Here is a 23,605-nt window from a genome sequence, read left to right as displayed (position 1 = left end):
AGGCCATTTACGAAATATACAAACTTGAGAGTATGCTTAGCAACTCTCAACACAGCACCACGGGATATTTTTAAGGGCCAGGTTTGGTATTGACTTGCAACATTTTTACCGACATCCCATTACTCAGAACCTGATGACATGCTTCTGACTGCAAGTGAGGCTGGTAACCATAGAGGAGCTGGTTTTTGATGGGCCTAAATTGTCTCTGTTACAAAAATCTTCAGCATATGTGTACCTTTTTCATGATTTTCCGCAGGCCGAATGTTAACTTTTCATTTTTTATGGTATGTTTTTATGAGCAATAATTAAAAGGAATGCAGCTGAAGTTACAGATTTCTTTGAGGCTTGTGTTTTCTTAAGTCTCCTAAACAATAATCAGCTCTTAAATATATGCTAAAATAGTTTCCTTAATTTTTTCTACTAATTTTTTTCTTGCTTATTATAGTTAAGAGTAAATGTACTTGAAATATATGTTCACATGAGGAATCAAGGAGAGACCTGGGAATAAGTACAAGACATATGTTTGGTACAGAAGACATAGACTGTATACAAGATCCCCACAGTGAACATCAACATATCACACATGAAGAAATAAGTGAAATTAGAGGACTATGTCTAGAGCAGAGAGACCCAAGGGGAACTTGGTCCAAGATGATTGCAGGAGGCAAGTGAAGGGCAATTGAAAAGGACTTAGGTGGGCAATTGCCTCGTAGAAGAAAGGCAACCAGGAGCAGAGATGACAGAAGTCTTGTTACTGTGAGTTGAAGGAGACTGAATGCTGGTGGAGGGGTAGATGAAAAAGCCAAGTAGGCCAATGTGGGGAAGAAGAATATGGCAGCTTTGATATTATCAAGAGAACCATCATATATCTCACCAAAAATGCCCTTCCCAATCTGTAATCAGAAGGAGAGATCAGGGGAAGAGAGAATCAGGAAGCTAAGGGTGTTGGTGTAGATGAAGAGGTCACTAACTGTCGTTTCTGTGCAGAGAGGAGACAGACACATCACACTGCACCTACAGAAGTACACAAGTGACTGGGAAGTGATAGCAGACTCCAGAGTAAGGGAGAAATCCTTTATGTTTTATCTGGAGACACTGTAGCCATCAGAGACATCTTCTTTGTCAGTGATCCCAGCACCAATTGAGTAATGGATCAACCTCAACCATGTCACAGATCTTGTCGATACTAGTACATACAGTCATGGCTGTAAGTCTGTTGACATCTCAGTGTCACCTGCTTTCCTGTGTCTGTGACCTCGTGTCTTGGGCTCTCGGTAAGTCCAGCATCCATGTGTCCAATAATGGAGAGCAACGGACCTTGATGCTGTCACCTCTGTAGAATGGCTATTATCCAGACCTTGGGAATTCCAGGGAAGAAAGCCCACACAGGACCAACCCTCACCTGCCCACAAGAGAAGAAGGGACACATAGAGGAAGATTCCACTGTCCATTTCTGGTCTAGAGAAGAATCTCCTGTCTCTCAGTCCTGCTTTGTGGAAATAATTTTGAGCTCTCAGTGACTCAATGACGTCACTGTCCCTGACAAAAGCTTGTCACTGACCACCCACCTTCACTTCCCAACAGGAACAAATCAGTTCCATAAATAGCGTTGAACAGCTCAGATTGGAAAGAACTGTAGATTTGTTTTTGAATAAATCTTAAAAGTCAATAAGATTTTCTCCTTGATTTTAGTAATGATATTTGTACTTCTCATACATTGTTCTCACTATAATGAAATAATTTCCTTGTATACTGCTTTTTTAAAACAAAAATTTGAAGTTTGCTGAACAGTGTCATAGCAGTCCTAGTGATTTTTTGTCTTCTCTGCATAAAATTTTCTGCCAAATACCTTTTACTTCCTTTTCTTTTTGCCTAAATTCCGGATACTTTTATGTCAGTATACAGTGATCCCCTCAATTAAAAGACTCTCCTGACCTCCAGAAAGTTTTCACCGTTCAGAGTCAGGGTCCTTACAATTTGAATAGTTATTTTGTATTGCCACATGTTACTTTCCATGATAGGAGCCTCGCTCTTCAAGTGCAGGCTTCTGTGTTCTGTCTGAATCTCCCTGTGCTCCATGTTAGACCAGGAGCACTGACCACCCATGTTTCCTTAGTGACTGTGGAAGCAGAAGACGAAACTCATTAAGAATGTGGAGAAGATATTCACCCAAAAATACACGTCTGGAGTCTTCAGGGTTATAGGGAAGTGTCTAGTGTTTAGTCACAAGATCTTATTCCCCCCAAATGGGAGAATATTGATGAATCACAAGTGTGCTATGGTGTGAATCCTCTAATCAGTAGCCAAATTCTTCTTTTATACCCAGCCTCTAACTCAGTGTCAGACTCCCTTTCTGCGACTATCATCTTAATGTAACCTGAACGAGTAATTCCTGGTTGAAGAACGTGCTCATGTGAGAAACCACACAGAATCAGAAGTAGCAATAAAGGGGTAGTCATTGAGAACCCTTATGGGAATGCTGTGGCTGAAGCTTGGGAAGACAGAGAGGTGTCCAGACATAGGGTACCATCTCAGTGTCCCTCCTTGTCCCTTTGCTTTGATCTCATTTTTTGGCTTTGCGTAACTCCAGAATCCACAAGGCTTGTGTGTTAGAAGAGAGAAGTTCAGCGTACAGCCAGGAGGAAGCCTCCTGCTGCAGCCATCCCAGACCTCATCCATTTTAAGAATGGCACATGGAGATAAGAGACTTTCAAGCTGTGCCCAGGACCCACCTACTCCCAAGAGACAAAGGCCCACATAGCAAAAGAGTTTGAATCCCATGGCAGCACCAGGACTCTAATGTATCTCCTTGGTGAGTTCTGGGTCTCTGTAGGAAGCATTCCGAATTCTTCTCAAACCCCCATCTCCCATATAGGAACTCGCACCTGTGATGTCACTGCTCTGACATTACTTTCCATTCAGGTCAGCCCTGACCATGGCACCCATTGTCGGGGCCCAGACTCTGCTGCTTGATGCACCATGCCTGTCTTCCAGAGCTCCTAAATAAAAGTGGGGCAGGTGGAGCACAGTCCCTGATGCCCACGGCATACCTTTTTTTCCTCTGCCTAACCTGTCCAAGCCCTAACATGAATTCCCTAGCTCTAGTAGCCCCAGCCCATTCACTCTGCTCTGCCCATGCAGAGCAGAGAAAGTCCCTCCTTGGTGTCAACGGAGGTCTCTGACAACTCTACCAGTACATGGTAATGAGGATCCTGAGTTTACCTCCACATCTCCAGGGCCCACTCAGGGAACTCCAATAGTCCCTTGACACTGGTTTGCAGTCAGACAATTTCTTCAGCCGTCCTCCCTGGATTCCCTCTAACCCAGACCCAAGAACCCCTGCAGGATTGTGGACTCACATTGCTTTCAAGTGGCCAGTGGTCCAAATCTCGTGGATTCCCACTTTCTGAGTTGATGTGTTCAAGACATTCCATTGCAGGACTGGAGATGGCCTGATACCCAGCCCTGCAATCCCCACCCTCTCGCCCACTCCCTTTCTAGGCTTTTTCAGAAGAGCAGATTTAGGATGGATCTTCAAATCTACCCTAGGCCAGGGGAGGAAAAGGAACAGGTGAAACAACATCTTGATCACAAAAACACTGTTTTATGATTGCATTTAGTTTGCTATGAGGAAAGAAATAAACCATAACTAAACTGGTCATGAAATTAACCGTTGCAAAATCAAATCCAGCCTTGAAACGCTCCTTTCCATTTCCTTTGATTAATCAGAACCAAACCTTTCATCTAGCCTTTAGGTTAATTGTTACCAAATATCATGCAGTGTATTTTACAAAATAATTTTTTTGTGTATGTATATATTTGTTCCTCAAGTTATAAAATTATGAAATAAGCTATCTGCCAGCTATAATGAAGGCAGATTCAGTGAGGTATGCCTCCATAATCACTATCTAGCAGTGCTGATGAGCTCTATCTACCAGAGGGTAGTTAGTGGTTACTAATATCATCACATTTGTAATAGTTGTTGATAAATCATATTCCAGGGCTCTACATAAGTGGGAATTAGTTACTTATTTTTTCCTGTGCAGTTTCCACCTTCTCACAGACGTGTCAGGTCTGAGGCTGCTCCATGCTGGGACAGGGAAGTTTGTTCACAGAATGCTGGTGACTGCAGGGCCGTGCCAAACTGCTGGCACAGTGATACAGGGCCGAATCCCCTGGCACCAAGGCACTCAAATTCAGCCCAGATCGATCAACACAGAACTCACTGGAAAGCTAAGAATTGACCAGAGATGTTTCCTTTTTATCCCTGCAACTCATTCAAATTTTCAAAGTGAAACTGTGGCCCCTGACTGGGGCATGTTGCAACCAGGATACACTGTTGTACCCAGAGATTGGAGAACATCTCAGTGTGACTTGCTGTGCCCTTGTTTTGATCAGGTGTCTTGGAGTTCGGATGACTCCAGCCTCCTCCGGGCCTGTGGGAAAAGCAGGTAAAGTGAGCACAGGGAAACCTTCTGGGGTCTAGACAAACGAGAGAGGAGAATTCAAGCGTGGGCAGGCTCAGAATCGATTGGCTGCCCTTTCCAAAAGATTCATCTGCTCCCAGGAGACAAAGCCCAGTGGAGTAGCCTGGGACTTATGGCTATTAGGCAGGCAGCACTGTGCTGCCCCCCAGGTTTGATGTCATGGTGAAGAACTGGTTTCTGGCCCCTTTTCCTCTGAGAGGAGTACTCTGTGAAATCACCGTCCTGCAATTATCTTCCTGCAGGCTTCCTCAGGTCCTGTGTTCCTCCTAACTGGGCTCCCCCATTGTCATGCAGAGCAGGAGATTGGGTGAGGGCAGGCACTTCCGTCATGAGGCATGTGCTCCTCTGCCTGTGCAGCCCACGGCATCCAGACTGTTCTGTCGCCCTCTACCCCTTCTCCCCAGCTACTGCTGCAGCGCTCCATCCCAGCGCTCACACATCTCCCCTCAGCTGAGGGAGAGAAACCTGGAGTGAGACTCTACTGTCCAGCTATTCCTGGCTGTCTTCACATCATCTCTCTGACACTGGATTCATACCAAGTTTTCTCATTGTGTTTTCTTTCCCAGACGGCATTCTTGGTTCCTACCCTGAGTGGCCTCTGGTGCAGTCACTAAAATTTAGTTTGTAGGATCAAGTCCAAAGAGGACATGGTTTGTCTGTAAATTTTTAGGAGTATATATCCCTAATAATAGATTTTAGGACTTTGTCGGACCACAGCACAGACCCAGCTAGTTTGGATTCACCATTTCAAGGCCATCCTGTGTGTCCCTTAGAGGCTGGCCCCAATGGATTAGCTAGTGCCTTTTTCCTCTAACTCCAGAGTGAGTTTGGCTTATAGGAGCCGATGGCAGGAGAGCAGAGGGAGTTTGGTTAAGCAACTTTGCTGGTTTGCAAAAATCCATTGCCATGGCGCCCTCTTGGCTGGGTTAAAGTTCATAGTAGCTAAATGTAGAAACATAGTAGCCTGAATGCTTTACTGCTTAGCAGTATCTTCAGCAGGTATCCTAACTCATCCATCATAACTTCTGTATTCCATAACATCCTAGGACAGAGATACAAATCAGTCCAAGGTTTTTGCTGCTTTATTACAAGGATGGTGTTTACTTCAAACTTCAAAACCTTGTTCCTCATTTCACTCTGAGGTCACAACAGAAGTTCCCTTAGTATCTTGTTCACAGCAATCTATACTTTCGCTAGCCTGCTCCTTCAGTTTCTTCCAGTCTCTACCTGTTATCCATTATTCAAAACTGTTTCTTTGTTTTCAAGTGTTTTTTTAAACTGCAGTAGCCCAACTCTCAGTCCCGATTCTTCTATTTTAGATAGTTTTCTTCTGCTGTAGAAGAATACTACAGACTGGGTAACTTACTTGATAAAAGAGATTTATTTGGCTCACAAATCTGGAGACTGGAGGTTCATGATCAAGAGACCACATCGCTGGGCTTGGTGGCACAGCCTGCAATCCCAGAGCTTTGTGAGGCCAAGGTGAGTGGATTGCCTGAGGCTCCGAGTTCGAAACCCACCTGGGCAACATGACGAGACCTCATCTCTACAATAAATTTTTAAAAAATTAACCAGGTGTGATAGCGCTTGCCTGTAGTTCCAGCTACTTGGAAGACTGAGGCGGAAGGATCACTGGAGCCCAGCAGGTCAAAAAAAAATACTCCACATCTAAGGAGGGCATAATCCTGTGTAGGATAAGTGAGACACAAGACAGATAAAATGGGAATGAAATTTGCCTTTGTTTCAGAAAATTATTCCCCAGACAATAAACTCGCGTTTCCGTTATTTAGGACATTAAAGATCCCTTGTGAACAGAATTGTCCTGTAAAGACCCCCCTGCCATTCTCATGACATTGATAATGCAATTTCGACATGAGTTTGGGGGAGACATTCAAACCTACTTCCTGTATTTGCACTGAGTCAGCATTTCCAATTTTTTCTATACCTAAAAAATGATTGCATATGTCCACAAAGAATTGTACAAGATTGTTCAGTGCAAATTTATTCATAATAGATGCAGAGAGGAAATCCAAATAATATCCATCAACAGGAGAACTGGAAGAAAGTTGGAGTGTATTTATACTAGGAAACACTCTTCAGCCATAGAGAATGAACTACTGACACATTAAAAAATATACTCCAAAGTATTAATTTTGGAGGAACATAAGTCAATAAAAAGTTGTGTATGATTCCATTTAATGATATTCAAGAATAGAAAAAACTTATTAATGGAAATCAAAAAATCAGCAAAAGTAGGTACCTGTGAGAGAGAAGCTGATCAGAAAGAGCTGTTAATTATAATTCTGTATAGATACCTTGGTGACAAACTCACAGAATTGGTTTTTGTTTCTTTCCTTTCCCCTCCTGCAAATATTTGTTCCTCGATCCCAATTCAAATAAACATATACTATTATTAGGCTTAATGTTATTTTTTATCCTGTCTTGTCTTTTACCATTCTTTTCAGTCAGTTCCACTGGGAGATACTTTACCTTTCTGACTACTTTTAAAATCGTCTCTCTGTCACCATGATCAGCCATTTCACTATCACTTAACTATGTGTCTTGAGATTCACATGGACCCTTGAAACCAGTGAGTTTGGTGTGCAAGCACCTCTGGAAATTGTTCAGCTCACATCATACACAATATCACCTGATATTATTTTCCCATTTCCTCTTTCAGAAACTTCCATTATTTTTCTAACCAATATTTTTTATTATGATGTTGTGGGGTGCAGTTAAGGGTTAGGTATACAAATACATTTCATTCAGGCACCCTGTTGATAAGACGTGTTTCCCCTTCCCCAGACAGATATTTGCTACCGTTAATCCCATCTCCCTCCCCCACTATAGTTTCCCAGTACTGTCAGTCATTTTCTTATAGTATTACATTGGATGTTCAAGGTCCATTATATGAATGAGAACATGTGATACTTGGATCTTTGTTTCTGTGAGAGGCCACCCAGTATTATAGACTCTAGTTCCATCCAGGTTGCTGCGAAATTCATGATTTTTTTCTTTTTTATGGCTGCGTAGTATTCCATTGTGTATATATACCACATTTTTTTAATCGAGTCCACTTTTGATGGGTAGCATGGTTGCTTCCAGGTTCTTGCTAATGTGAACAATGCTGCGATAAACATACGTGTGCACGTATCTTATTTATAGAGTGATTTGAGTTCTTCAGGATATATTCCCGGTAGGGGGATTGTGGGGTCATATGGGAGGTTTATATTTAGAGCTTTAGGAATCATCACATTGCTTTCCACAGAGTTTGCACTAGTTTACACTCCCACCAACAGTGTAGGAGTGTTCCCTTTTTGCCACACCCTCTCCAGCAGCTGTTATTTTTTGAGCTGTTGATAATTGCCATTCTGGCTGGAGGTAGGTGGTATCTCTGTGTGGTTTTGATTTGCATCTCTGTGAAGATTAGTGAGGTTGAACATTTCTTCATGTGTCTGTTGGCTGCTCTGATGTCTTCCTATGTGAAATGTCTGTTCATATCTTTTGCTCGTTTTATAATGGGGTTTTTGTTTTTTTCTTTTCAGAATGTTTGAGTTCCTTGTAGAACAAGCCTTTTCTGACCTGGTGTTGGCAAATACTTTTTCCCAGTCTGTATGCTGTCTCCCTGGTCTCTTGATGGTTTTTTGGCTTTGCAGAAGCTTGTCAATTTAATAAGGTCCCACTTTTCTATCTTCTCTCTTATGACCTATGGGTTTCGGGTTTTGTTCAGGAATTGGAGGCCAGTTCCAATTTCCATGAGGTTATGTTCTTCATTTTCCAAGGTTCTTATGGTTTGAGGTTTTACATTTAGGTCTCTGATCCATTTGGAGTTAACCTTTGTGCATGGGGATAGATAGGGGTCATATTTCAATCTTCTGCATGTGATCAGCCAGTTTTCCCAGCACCATTTACTGAATAGGTTCTTCTCTGCCCAGTGGTAGGTGGTGGAGGCTTTGTTGAAGATGAGTTGGTTGAGAAATTGAGGTTTTTCTTCTGAAATCTCAATTCTATTCCATTGATCTATATGCCTATTCCTATACCAATACCAAGCTGTTTTGATGATTGTAGCTTCATAGTAAAGTTTGAAGTCTGGTAATGTGATACCACCTGCTTTGTTTTTTTTTTGTTGAGTATTGTTCTGTCTATTCTTGGACATTTGTGTTTCCATATGAATTCCTGTGTTGTTTTTTCTAGGTCTGAGAAGAATGTTGCTGGTAATTTGATGGGTATTGCCTTGAATCTGTAGATTGCCTTAGGTAAGATGGACATCTTCACAATGTTCATTCTTCCAGTCCGTGAGCATGGGATAGTTTTCCACTTGAGAAACTTCCAGTATTGAGAGAATAAGAAAAATTCTTATAAAATTTTTTAAATTCAAATACACTAGGAAACTCCATGTTTTTCTTGCCTGTCTCATAAGTAGTTCTTCACATTCAGTTTTCTGTGTTATTTTCTATGATTCATCAGATCTGCCTTCAAAATTGTTAATAAATTCTGTAGAAGCATCCAGTCTTATTTAACTTTCAATTCTGCCTTTTGTGATAACCTTAACCATTTCTACACAGATCATTTTAATGTTGCCTGTGGTTTCTCATGGCCTCTTTTTTTGTTCATGTTTTAATTCTCTTATTCACTTAAATATAGCTCCTCAAATTTTCATTTCTTATTAAAACAGGATGTCACATCTTTGCGATATTCAATTCAATCATTTATTGTTTTGGATAATTTTTCCTTCTTGGTTTTTGTTTTAATATATTCAATCCTGGGTAAAAATTTTTCTGATATTAATATGCTGAATTCTATAGAGGCCTGGACCAAGAATGCAGAACGTCAAGGTCCCTCAACTCTTCCAATGGTCTCCAGACTAACACCGAAAAGTGTGGACCAGGAACTGTCTGTTGGACTCTGCCCTGCCACATATATCCAAGCTTTTATAAGCTCCTAGGGTCAAATCATGCTTTCTGGACACACAATATGTAGGCTTAGAATGGTATTTTGATTTTCTATTTCTTTTTGATCATGCTGCCTTCATATATTAGAGCCTATAAATTTGTGTAGTCATGACAGTTTCTTCCTCTTATTGCAAGGAAAAATATACAATACCATATACTAAATAAATTTAACAATTCTCAATTCTGTAAAGACCACGAATTTGTCTTTTCTATTCTCAACCCCAAAATTTAATAGTCTATATATCAAAATAGCACACTATACTTGTATACTTCACATTAATCAGGTTAAGTAACATGCCATAATGTAAACTGCAATGTCCCATACAAACAAAGTGTGTTGTGAATGTGAACAATCCTGAGATAGTTCAACAAACTAATCCCTTTTTTAAGCCCACAGCAGACCATCTAAGGCAGGGATCTCATTAACTCTCATATATTCTGGACCCTGAAATGGGTCACTTGGAACTGAAATATGAAAGTCACTAAGGACCCAGATTCTTAGCGTCAAAGATTTGTTCCACCACTGGCCTACCAGTTTATAATGATAACAGGTAAAATGCACTCAGTACCAACTTATTTGAAGCAAAATAAATATTTTTACTTTGAAATCATATGTTCTTCCTTGAGTAGACAAAAAGGTACATTAATCCTGAATAAAATCTGCCTGGTAGACAGGAGAAGAAATAGATGTTTGTCATCAAGACAAAATATCTAGAGTTGGGTTAATGTGCCACGAAAAACAAGCTGGTATCTGAATCATTTTCCATGTTCTTAGAAGATGATCAAACATTGATATTCTGGGCACACAGCTAATTTGTAGGGGAGAATGGTCAGAAGTGTCTTAATAGAAATTGAATGTGGTTAGATAACATTGTCCTAGAAAATCGTCCTTCAATCTTCTTAGACATGTTTTGAGACCTTTTCCCTTGTGTGATTTTTCTTGTTTGGGGCCAGGTCAACAAAAGGGAGGAGGCACTTTTGCAGCGCTGCATGCTAACCATCATCAGAGAATTGGAAACAAGTCCATCAGCTCTGAGAACTTCACTCTGGAATCTGGGTCAGATCAGTGAGTTGATCAACTATAAATTTGTGAAGTATATTCTCATACTGTAGCACCCAAAAGGAAAGCAAAACATTTGTCAGAATAACAGAATTGGTTCCATGTTTTTGCAATTGTGAATAGAGCTGCAACAAACATACGTGTGCAGATATCTTTTCTGTAGAATGATTTGAGTTCCTTCAGGTATATTCCCAATGGGGGAATTGTTGGGTAACATTGAAGGTACATTTCTTGTTCTTTCAGACATCACTACACTGTCTTACAAAAACGTTGTACTAGTTTGCATTCCCACCAGCAGTTGAGGGAACCTGCTAGGGGAAGGAGGGACTTACCTCATCAACAATGGTACCTGCATGATCAATGTTTATATACCTAATCTTGAAATGTGCCCCACATCATTATAATGAATATTCAAAAAATAAATATAAATAAATAAATATGTGTGTGTGTGTGTGTGTGTGTGTGTGTGTGTGTGTATCTCCCAAGAGGCTATTATATACACACACATAAATGCAAAAAAATATTTCACTGGCTGCCTTACATGGAAATGTTTTCTTAGAATATTGTACTCAACTCTATACTTTAGCATGTACTATATTTCACTTATGAGATGAATACGTTATTCTGTACAATACGTTTTATTAAATATAGAAAACATACAAGCTTCCCAATTCCTTTGTGGTGTTGCTGGAAAACCCTCTCAACTAACTCAGCCTCTGTGATAGAAAAAGCATGGCCTCCCTCCTCCATAGTACACCTACAGTGCCACAATTTACACCTATTTTGTCACAATGGAGGATGAATGGAAATGATTGGACTGTAAGTCATGTGTTCCTTGGGCTCACCAGGAGGAGTGTTCGATGATAACATAAGAGTCATGAACTTGCCATCCTGTTAATGGAGACATGGGAAGAGAAAGCCACATGGGAAGAAAGATATACAGCGTGGGAGGCAAAGGGTGTAGAGTGTTTTTAAGAATCTAATTCATTTATTCATATTGATAAATATTAGCTGTACATATTTTCAAGATATAGGTGACACTTTGATGCAGGCATATAATTAAATCAAGGCAATGGGGATGCACAGCACCTTAAATATTTATTTTTTCTTTACACTAGAAATATTTTAATTATTTTTCTCCAGCTGTTTTGAAATGTTCAACTAATGTTCACTACGTCACTCTCTCGATCTATCAAACATGCTGACTTGTTGCTTCTTTCTAAGTGAATATGAGACCCAGGAAAGCTGTTTCACTCAACTCTATACATGACATACATGCTCTTTACTGAGTGTGACTCTGTGCGCATTAAAGAGATCACAGACAGAAGAAGCAGAGAGTGCCAGGGAAAGGTCTGTCTGTCCCACAGGCCTGAGCCCCTCTGGATGGCAGCACCACCCTCAGGGCAATTTCCTGACTGGGGGCAGGATGCTTTTGGCATCTCCTTCTGATAGTGGCCTTTTCCAGTTCTCTTCCTAAAGGCCAACACCTGCTATCGGTACCCTATGACTGGACCACACTGTGTGACTCTACCTAACTTCTCATCTCCTCAACTAAAGGTGGAGCAGGTGGGAGCAGGTGGAGGACACCACCCAGAAGCCCATGACACACATTATAGCCCTATGTCTGCCCTGTCACTTTCCTGACAATCATTTCCCAGCCCTTGCGGCCCCAGTCCCTTGACCTTCCACTGCCCATGCAGAGGCAGAGAAACGCCCTTGGTGCCAACTGAGGCTGCTAGCATCCCTACCCATCCCTGGGATGAAGAGTCTTTGCTTAACTCCACATGCTCACAACCCACTCCATGAATTCAAACCATTTCCCCATTCCTCCATAATGACAGGCATCCTCTTCTGTACTATGCTGGCTGGCCATCATCCCACCCAGTTAGCCCCAGCATTCCCTCTAGCAGGGTAGAGCCCCAGGTCTGCCAAGTGGTCAAAGATTCACAGTCTCATTGATTGACACTTGACCTGATGAGCTCAAGATTGTTCAAATCTGCAAAAGAAAGGCCCAGATCGCCCCCCAACCCCAGAAACCTCCACCCTCTCTCACACACACCCTTTCTTTCTTTTCTTTTTTTATGAGTTGTAGTCTCACTCTGTCACCCAGACTGGAGTGCAGTGGCTGATCCCAGCCACCATAGCCTCGACCAGCTGGACTCCAGCGATCCTTCTGCCTCAGCCTTCCAAGTACCTGGAACTACAGGTGCGCGCTACCACACCTGGCTAATTTTTGATGTATTGTAGAGATGAGGTCTCTCCAAGTTGCCCAGGCAGGTCTCAAACCTGCAGGTTCAGGCAATTCACTCACCTCAGCCTCCCAAAGTGCTGGGATTGCAGACTGAGCCACTGAGCCCAGTTGCACATAAACTTTCTGTGTTTTCCCAGAAGGGTGGATTTAGCTTTTCTTTCTTTTTTTTTTTTTTGAGTTGGAGTCTCACTCTGTCTCCCACACTGGAGTGCATTGGCCACTCCCGGCCACCGCAGCCTCGTCCTACTGGGCTCTGGTGATCCTTCCGCCTCAGCCTTCCAAGTAGCCGGAATTACAGACATGCGCTACCACGCCCGGATGACTTTTTTTATTTATTGTAGAAATGAGGTCTCAATGCCCAGGGGGGTCTCGAACACGCGGGCTCACCCTTAGGCAACACGATACGTTAATCAACATTTTGTTGCCAAATAACCAATCGTTGCAACTAGTATCTTAAGATGGAAGAGCACAGCCAGAATAACACCCTCCGTGAAATTAAACAATGTAATGATATCAAGCGGATACATCCTGGAAGCACTATATTCCATGGCTCCTTTTGATTAATCACACCCATATTTTTAATATTTTGTTTGCAGGCAAATTATTCCTGAATTTTACATAGTGTGTTTTTGAAGAGGCTTTCTATTTTTTACACATTTGTGTTATGTGTATGATGTATGTATGTATATATAAATTCATAAAATCTTAATATAACAACTCTATCAGCTATAACTTGGGCAGATTGAGTGGTCTGAAATTATCTGTCACTACCCAGAAATACCTATGAGTTCCACCAGTATGTCATAACCTGTTAATAAATACCATCAAAACATTTTTTACATGACTGAGTCTCATCGAGAAGACACACAGTCATGCTCACTCACACACACAAAGAGAGCACCTTTCAGTTGTCAAAGATAAGCACAACTGATTTTTCTTTCAGATTTATAGGTTCATATCTGAGATACACATTTGATGTTTCCAGCCCCAACAAATCACTCTTAATGGGATTTAGAAAACTGTGACTATGGTGAAAGATTTTTTACAGGGTCATAAAGCTAAATAAATATTAGGATAATTCAATATTTTTGTTCCAAATGAATATTGCAAATTCCCGCTTTAGATGAACTTGGGCACTTCAGAGTAACGGTCACCAGTCTTGCAAAAATAACCTCTCATTATACTGGAATATTTTTTTTACACTGTGTTAAACCCAGGATTCAAATCTGAGAGAGGCCACAAAGAGCCAGCTCCGATGCAAACACACGAGGGTCTTTATTCAGGCTCAAGTCTGGGCTCACGTATGAAGCCGGCAGTGGTTTCAGGGACGAGAGCCCAGATCCAGTATGACAAACAGTTTTTATGCACAATTACAGAGGGAGGGGAAAGAACTTTAAACTTGTTTCTAAATGATTGGATAATTTCTCCTAATGTGTATGGGGGCACTTGGGATTGGTAGGTTTTATTTTCTGGTCTGCACAGGTTCTAGCCACCTGTGATTAACGGGGAACTGCTAAATAGGCAGAGTGGAATGTCAGATAAGCTAGGTTTAGGAAGCAGGCAGGAGGTTAAACAATGCAGAACCTACGGGGGGGGGAGGTGCTGGTGCCACCAGTCTACTGTTATCTAAACAAAGGAATGTCCGGAAGGGGCTTATTGCTTAACATTTACACACTGCTAGCAGCAGTTGTGGAAGCAATCGGTTATTTTATGGAACAAACAAAAATTAAACTTAACAAAGTTCTAAGTACAAACACTGCAAACAAATACAGTGAATGTGGGGTAGGAATTCATATAGTAATAGTTCTCTTAGAGTTTTTTTTGAATCTCTTGGGTCTCTCAACTGGAATATTTTAAAGGAACTTATTTGTCTTTTGATTAAGTGTGTATGACAGTCCCTAAAGTTACTTAAGTTTACAGTTGCAGATATGATTTTAATGACACTAGCTAATGAGTTGTCTGTGGAGAGAGTTTTTCTTGGCAGAATGGTCAAAAATAAGGTATAAATACTTCACAATTAAAAAGAAATAGCAAATGAAATAAAATCTAAATCAACATTTCTATTTGCAATTGTCTGTCTTGAACAAATGGGTCTTGTGGTAAGTAGTCTAATTCTGTGAAATTATTTGCTTAGTTCTGACAAGGCACTTTGAAATTCTGATTCAATATCTTGCTATGGCTTGTTATTTAGCTGGCACATTTCTCACTGGTTCTTTTTAAAATTTGTTCCAGGAGAGTCAGTTCCTAATCAGTAGCTTATGTCAGGGACATTAAGGAAAGGGTAAGGTATATATATATATATAAAACTATGGATGAACCCAAATGCCTGGTTTTATTTAATACAACAACCAACAGTTTCAGAGTTGATAAAGGCAGAGTCCTTTACACAGGGATGCTCCATAATGATTCATAAGACTTAATACATAATTACCTAGGAATTATGCAATGACTTGTGGACGCTGAAAGCATTGTCAATATCCAGATCCTTTGCTTTATACCAAAGAAACAAAATTTTTTAAAATAATCAATTTGAAACAGGGCTCAGTGGCTCAGCCTGTAATTCCATGCCTTTGGAAGGCTGAGGTGAGTGGATTGCCTGAGCCCGCGGGTTCAAAACCTGCATGAGCAACTTGGCAAGACCTAGTCGCTACAATAAATAAAAAAATCAACCGGGCATGATAGCACGTGCCTGTAATTCTGGCTACTTGGAAGGCTGAGGCGGAAGTATTGCTGGAGCCCAGCAGGTTGAGGCTGCGGTGACTGGGAGCAGCCACTGCACTCCAGTCTGGGCGACAGAGTGAGACTCCAACTCAAAATAAAATAAAATAATCAATTTGTATGGTTTATGCCGGTATTGTGCATAGATAAGAATAAGCCTCTTAAACTAAAATGTATATAACTTTTGATATAACTTTATACTAGCAACAAGTTTATAACTTCAAAGTGAATAAGCTTCAAGTTTTGAATTAATAACTTTCAAATGCTGAACGTTTCTTTTCACATGGTCAGTGTGTTAAAAATCCTGAATTTCTAAGCATAATTGTGTACCAAGTATTGTACAATGCCATCAGAAGAACCTACTTGGCAGTAGTGTGTCCAAGGGCTAGAGGAAAGGACACTTCGTTGCCAGCATCAGGGATTCCTCTTCTTTGAGGGGACTTACAGCTCACATGGCAGCTTAGGTCTAGTCTGAAGCAATAACTCACTTCAAGCTGATGCAGAAGCTGCCCTGGCCTAAAGCTTCTTTCCACATAGGAACCAGTATCTCTGGTTACAACTTACAGACTCCCTGCATGGATGCCACATACATGAGTTACCACAGTCAAGGAAGCCAAAAGTATGGCACCTCTTTAGATGCTTGGAACATGTTTATGGTTCCTTCAAGATCAGTCAATCGATCAACCGGGAGTCATTTTTACCATAAGCAAGATTGCCTAGTAACAGTTGAGTAAAAGCATCTTTATTTGCTTTCAGGATAACAACTAGGAGTTTAACTGAGTTAACATGGGTTCTAGTCATGCCAAAAAGGAAAGATTCTTGGTAAATTGTTGCTCACTAATGTTGTTCTTTTGAAAATATGGAGATTGTCAAATGAACCTCATTCTATGTATAGTCTCTCTTTTGCAAAGTTAAAAAGGAAATTTAGCTGGTTGTTTAGTAGCCATCTCAGAAATTCCACAGATAATTTGAGGTATAAAAGATATTATGAGTGTTAGATTATTCTCAAAGCTGAGATTTGGGAAAGAATGCTGAAAAGAGTCATAAATATAAATTGGTTAGAGGAAGAAGGAATAGTTGTTTTGGTTGCTCATATATGAGGGTCAAAACAGTATCGAAAAATAACAGGAGTTAAATTAATAAACAAAAATAATTTTAGTTCTTCCAGAAATGAAGAATTACTGTTGCTTTTTGGGAAGTAACAGGCGCTCCTGCAAGACAAGACGTCTCCCTGCTTAGTACAACTACAAACCCTAGAAATAATGCACAAGGCAACCAAAGGGGAACTCTGGAAGGAGGAGGAGTAAGTTGGGTTGTTGCAGCATCCTGTGCCTGGAGGAACATCATTGCAACAGGGCATCTTACGTCTTCCCAATCCAGCAGAAAGATGTGACACTGACCTGGTATTTCCCAGTTTCCAAAACTGGTGGCAGATGGCAGCCCCAAGACACTCATTTCTCCCCTGGATAAAAGTCTTGCTGACAACATCAGGTGAATTGGTAGCAACAGCAGTTGGACTGTTTGTCCCCCCTGTCAATAAGTTGTAAAGCGTACTGCTCTGCTCTGTTTTGCAGGCCTGACTGTTCTTTCTTCTCACCTAAAGACAATGAAGACTGATTACAACCACCCAGAGAATTACCTCTTTCTGGAAGTGCTGTTTGCCTTTATAGGTCTGAGATTCCCCTTCCAGATGCAAGGCACCTGGCAGCCAGATGGCCACAAAAAGGAGATTCCTCAAAACAACTCCCCAGACGAGGAAACCCATGAAGAGACTTCCCTCCTCTTCACCAGCAGGTACCTGCTGACCTTAAGGTACCGGGAAAGAGATGATAACACAATATAGGAATCAGACTTTGAATCCTCTTCTTTTGTGCCAAAGCATTCCTTCTCCCATCTAGGCAAAATGAGCAGTCTGTCCTATAGACGCTGCCTTTGGACACTGAGGCAACATGAGCAGGGGAAAGCAGGAGCAAAAGTGGTACCAGATAAACCTGGCAGTCTAAATATTATTACAAGTACTCTGTAAAGGAAATTTTCATGAGAATGAACAGCCAAAAAACTAGGCTATAATCTGGGTGCTAAACCTAAACAGGATATGAACCTGCTAAAATAGGATTCAAATAGGACCCAGAGTCTCCCAGCATGGTAGCCAAATGTTAACATATAATAGAAAATCATGTGTCATATCAAGTACCAGGAACCTACAACTTAAAATAGAAGAGATATTCAACTGACACAAACACTGAGAGTCAAATATTAGAATCATCTGACAAGGATTTTGAAGAAGCCAGTTGGTTTAAGCAATTACAAGTATTTTCATCCAAATGACAGAGTATAAAATCTCAGCCAAAAAAATTATACAAAAAATCAATTTGAAGTTATGCAACTGAAATAGACAACAGAGACTCAAAAACTCATTGGATAAGCTCAGTAGTAGAGTTTCTATGATAGAATGGTTTCAGTGCAAATCTGAACAACATAAAGCAGGATGAAAGAAATAACAGTCTCAGCGATCTTTGGAACAGAAAGGAGAAGCTAGCATTCGTGTCATCAGAGTTACAGAAGGATGTCAGATAGTGGTATGGAAAAAAAACAGTTGTCAAAAGCTTCACACATTTTGGAAAAGGGAAGCATGAGGACACAAGAAGCCATTGAAACATGAAGTTAAATACAGCTATATAAATGCGCACTAAGACGATTTTATACTAAGTGGACCAAGAAGTTAAAAAAGAAAAAAATCCGCACCAATACACATTATAAGTAAAATTCTAAAAACTAAAGACTAAGAAAAAATTATACAAAGCAACCAGAGAGAAGTAGTCGCATTGCTCTTAGAAAAACACCAATTCCAAAGACAACAGATTTTTTAATTTTGAAGATGTGGGGTCCAATTCAGGGTTGGGTATACAAATGCTCATTACTCAGGTACCCATGTTGAGGAGGGTACACCCTACTCTCCACTATCAGTTTCCCTCTACTGCCAAGCCCACTCATCCACTCACTCACCCCATCCCCTCACCAGCAGTTTCCAACTACTGCCAATCCCTTAATCACTTTCTTTCAGTGTGATGATAATTGCTTATGGTTTACTTAGGAGTGAATATATGGTACTCAGTCACAACAGATTTTTCATAACGATCCATGGTTTTCATGAGGAAAAGGTATAGTGTGTTTCTTCAAGTGCTGAAAGAAAGTAGCATCAGTTATAAATTCTTTATTTGGTAAAAGTATGCTTCTGGAATGAAGCAACAATGAACACATTCTCAGACTAAAAGAAACAAGTAATTTGTCACCACCAGATCTACCCTTAAGAATGGGCAAAGGACGTTCTTCAAATAGAAGAAAATGGTAAAAGAAAGTATCTCAGAGATTGACAAGGGGAAAAATCAATTTAAAGAGCATAAGTATGGGTACAAACAATCGTAACTCTTTTACTCATGAGTTTTACAATCACGTGTGATTTTTGAAGCACACATTAATATAGTCTGATAATTTAGATAATATCGAAAGGTGCAGAATGTAAACGGAACTAAATAAAGGCACCCTTGCTTCACTCAAAGTGGGAAAATGTTGATACATAAAGCACATGTGTTTATTGTAATACCTAGAGCAACCTCTATGAAAAGTATACAAAGAGGTACACGAAAAAAACACTATGAATTAATCTGTGAATGTAATTCTAACAATATTCAGAAAATCTACGTGAATGTAAGAAAAAGGAAAGAGAAAAATGAGATCTAGAGGAAACAAATAGAAAATAAATAATTGAAGTACCAGGCTTAAACGTGAATATAGCCATAACTGCCTTAACAGTAAAGGTTTTATTAAACATAGGGGAGAAACCTTACCTGGGCCCTGAGTATGGGTGCCAGGTTAGCCAGAATACCTCCCTCACCATATATCAGAGGAAGCACACAGGAGAGAAGCCAGATGTTTGCAGGGAATGTGGGTGACACTTTAGGGATACGTCCTCTCTCACTAACCACAAGAGGATTTACTCTGGGGAGAGACCCTTTGCATGACACAAATGTGAACAAGGCTCTTGCCAGAAGATAGCCCTCATTTGGTACAAGAGGACACACTTGGAGGAAAAGCCCTTGGTGTGTCCCGAGTGTGGGAGAGGCTTTTGCTGGAAGGCATCACTCCTCCAACACCAAAGCTCACACACAGGAGAAGCCCTTCTTGTGCCTTGAGTGTGGTCGTGGTTTCAGACAGCAACCAGCACTCATCAGGCACCAGGTCACACACTCAGGGGAGAAGCCTGATGTCTGTGGTGAGTGTGGGCACAGCTTTCACCAGACAGGTAGCCTCATCAGACACCAGAGGACACATGTAAGAGAGAAGCCTCACCCCTGCATCAAGTGCAGGCGAAGTTTTAACAAGGTCACCTTCACTGGACACCAGAGGACACACAGGAGAGAAGCCTTACCCTGAATGTGGGTGTGGCTTTGGTCAGAAAGCCACCCTCATCGAGCACCAGAGGACACACACATGGGAGGAGCCCTATCTGTGCAACAAGTGTGGGCACGCTTGGGCTTTAAGTCACTTCTCACTAGACACCAGAGGACACACTCAGTAGCGGAGCTTTATGTAGAAAGCGTGTGGAGGCAAAGACTTGGCCAGAAGTCACATCTTTTCTCTGAACAGAGAACGTACTCTGGAGAGAACACTTGTACCTGTTAGTGTGGACATGGCTTTGGCTTTAAGTCTGCCCTTATCGACATCAGGGCACTCACTCTGGAGAGAGGCCATATGTGTGCAGGACGTGCAGGCCTGTCTTTAGATCGAAGTTTTATTTGCACCACCCAGGTCTGTGGACCAAGTCTTGCTCTCAACTCCTACCACAAGAGGTGTTCTTCCCTCTCCTCCCCTTCCCTCCCTTCCCTGCTCTCTCCTCCCCTCCCCCTCCCTTGCTCTTCCCTCTCCTTTCCTCAAGAGTGTGAAGCACGCAGAAATCACTGGTAAATATTCCAGTTTCCCGAATGGAATGGGAAAAATGTGTCTCTCTTTTATTGACCATGAGATAGTGTTTTCCAGTTGAATTTCTATATTGGCAATGTGTCTTTACGATGGCTGCCACAATAAAGTACTCGATTCTGAGGTCTTTAACAGCAGAAAGTGGTTCTCTCTTAGTTTTGAATCCCAGAAGTCCCAAATCAAGGTACTGACAGGTTGGGTTACTGCTAAAACCTCTCTTCTTTCCTTGCAGATGGCTCCCTTCTTGCTGCATCCTCTCAAGGCCCTTTTTTACTGGGGATATACTTTCCTGGTGTCTCTTCCGCTTCTTTTGAAGGACTTCAGTCACTTTGGATAGGGCCAAACCCTTATTACGTCATTTAATCCTAAAACCTTCTTAACGGCTCTACGTCCTAATACAGCCACATTGGTGTGTGGGACTTCAACATATACATTTTTATCAGAACACAATTTTGTCTGTAACTCTTGACCACAAAAATTCATGTTCTTTTTACATACAACAGTATCCAAATCCTAAAGTTCTGGTTCCACTTTGCTTAACAGTTTTTTCAGTTTATTTCTGTCCTTTCCTGTTTTACTCTAAGCACAAGGAGAAAACAGGCCATAGTTCCATCACTTTGTGTAGACACTTCAAATGATGTTTTGTACTTACAACACTTAGAGTGCCAACATTACATAAAACACTAGAACACAGTCAGAGCAAATTCTTTGCAACTGTATAGCAAGTATTCCATTACATAAAACACTAGAACACAGTCAGAGCAAATTCTTTGCAACTGTATAGGAAGTATTCCAGTTTCCGGTTTATTGTTCCACATTTCTGTCGGAGACCTCACCAAAATAAGCTTTAACCAAAATAAGAGGGCCTGCTTCACACTCTTGAGGAAAGGAGAAGGAAGAGCAAGGGAGGGGGAGTGGAGGAGAGAGCAGGGGAAGGGAGGGAAGGGGAGGAGAGGGAAGAACACCTCTCACTGAACCCATGAATTGGGGAGGAATGTTTCTACATTCCTACAAACAGACTTTAAAGGCAGTCCTGGATTTTCCTAACTTCCAAACTCTCCTAGTACCTCCAAGCTCACCTCGGCTCCACTAATTGTTCAACTCTATGTCACTTCCACATTTTAGGTTTGTTACAAAGCACCCTACTCCCAGTACTAAATTCTGTATTAGTGTGCTAGGGCTGACTTAATAAAAACCAGAGTGAGTGCCTTAAGGTATAGAACATTTATTTTTTCACAATTTTGGGAGCAGGAGTTCCAGAAGGAGGTGTTGGCAGGATTAGTTTTATTAAAGCCTTCTCTCCATAGCCTGCAGATGGCTGCCTTCTCTGTGTCTTCATGTGACCTATTCTTTAATGCATGTACTTTGTGTGTGTCTCCCCTGTTAGGAGAATGCTGGTCATATTGGGTTAGGGACAAACCCTAAATACCTAATTTTAACTTTCATTACTACTTTAAATTTTCTATATTCAAATAATTTCATTGGCAATTCGGGTTTGAACACATGAATTGGGGAAGGGGAGTGACATAATTCAGGTCATAACATTCTGCATTGAACCCTCAAAATTCATGTCTGCCCATCAATCAACTATTGCCATCAGGGATGTTCTCTTAACTATTCCTTTCTTTTCCTTGTAAGTGAAAAGATGGCAGAAATCACTAGTAAATGTTCAGCTTTCCTGATATGGAATGGAGGAAAAAAGTTCCTTTCCTTGATCATGAGATACTTGATTAATGCTTTTTGTACCACATTACCTGTATTTTATGGTCTTTTCTTTTAATAAAATGCTACTTGACAAAGCTGCAAACCTGGCTATGTGTCTTATTCTCTGACCTGTTGAGGAGAACCTAAAGTATTCAATCTCTTGGGAGGAGTAACTCTGTGGTTTTATTCTGAATCCCTGTCTTGTGTGAGAGGGATGTTAATATGGTTGTCAACCTTATCCCTTCTTAAGATCTCCAGCATCTGCGATGACACCCTATAGCCACACACTCAACCTTTCTAACACCAGATTTAAGGGTATTTATTCTCACCCCATCCCTGCATCCTGAGGCCTCATTATTGGAGCTATGTCCACATGCCAGTCATCCAGCTTAAGATGTCAGGCCCTTCTGTTACAGTCCTTCTTTGTCCTCCAGTCCAGGGCTAAAGATGTGAAGTCACCCACCCTTATATCTAGCACTAGCCCCTGTGCCTTTACCAATGACCTCTCCCTATTCCTCAAATCCTGGAACCCAAATGTCCCAGATCCTGACAAATGCCTGTACCAGGACTTACTCTGGCCCTGTGCCTTTGAATCAAGTGTGTTCATCACAGATTGTTTCTCCAGGCTCTGGAGCCACTTCTGTCTCAGAGGGGGTTTTCACCAAAATGAAAAGGAAGAGATTTTATTTTGGGGGACTACACAAGGGATGTGAGGACGTGTAAAAGAAAAATAACAAATAAAGAAAAATGACTGATGGGTGATCCCCAGCCTCAATATATCATTTGCAGTAGTCCAGACTTCAGTGATCTACAGATTAGTTTTGGCAGGGATGGCCTGGGCCCATGAGGATGGCCCTCTTCAAACCATTTCACGGAAGGCCCTTTGCCATGGCTGCTTTTCTTATGGTCAGAGTTGAACATAACAAGAGAAGGCGTGTGAGTTTGTGTGCTTGTGCATATTCGTGGTGATCTCATACCAGTAGTTCAAAATTTTTACTGAGAATATAAATAGAAATTATAACCTTTCTACCATATGCAATGTCCTTTTACTAAAAATGTTTTCCTATAATGGAATTTTCTATGGAAATTCATCCAATACGGACCAATAGGCAAATAAGCGATCTATTAATCAAAAATAAATAATATAAAGAGTGATATTTTGTTTTTTATTCTGTCTATCCTAGATAAATCGAAAAGGGTGGTGAAAGAAGGTTAAAAAGAATGCTTTTCATTGTATAATAGAAAGCTACACCAGAAATGAAATTACTGTTTTACGGAAAGAGGAAATCTATGCCTAACACTACTGCACAACAGTCAGCTATAGGCCTTGGGAAAGGAATACACCCATCAAAACATATTCAACTGAGTTACATTGATCTCTGCAAATATAATGAGCCTGAATATTAATGCCCAAAAGCAGGGAAAAAATTAATAGCATTTCTTTTTTAAGATAGGG

The 23,605-nt window shown here is 41.0% G+C and overlaps 1 pseudogene; it reads left to right on the top strand.

Annotated features, from left to right (window-relative positions):
• The first annotated feature begins 1,201 nt into the window (after positions 1-1,201).
• On the top strand, positions 1,202-20,277 carry LOC110596564 (annotated as a pseudogene).
• Positions 20,278-23,605: the final 3,328 nt, after the last annotated feature.

This window comes from Carlito syrichta, unplaced genomic scaffold, assembly GCF_000164805.1.
Source record: "Carlito syrichta isolate Samal-C Ts95f unplaced genomic scaffold, Tarsius_syrichta-2.0.1 Scaffold310246, whole genome shotgun sequence".
In the NCBI taxonomy this organism is placed as follows: domain Eukaryota; kingdom Metazoa; phylum Chordata; class Mammalia; order Primates; family Tarsiidae; genus Carlito; species Carlito syrichta.
Note: the sequence above shows the minus strand (reverse complement) of the source record. Positions and strands in the feature narration are given on the sequence as shown.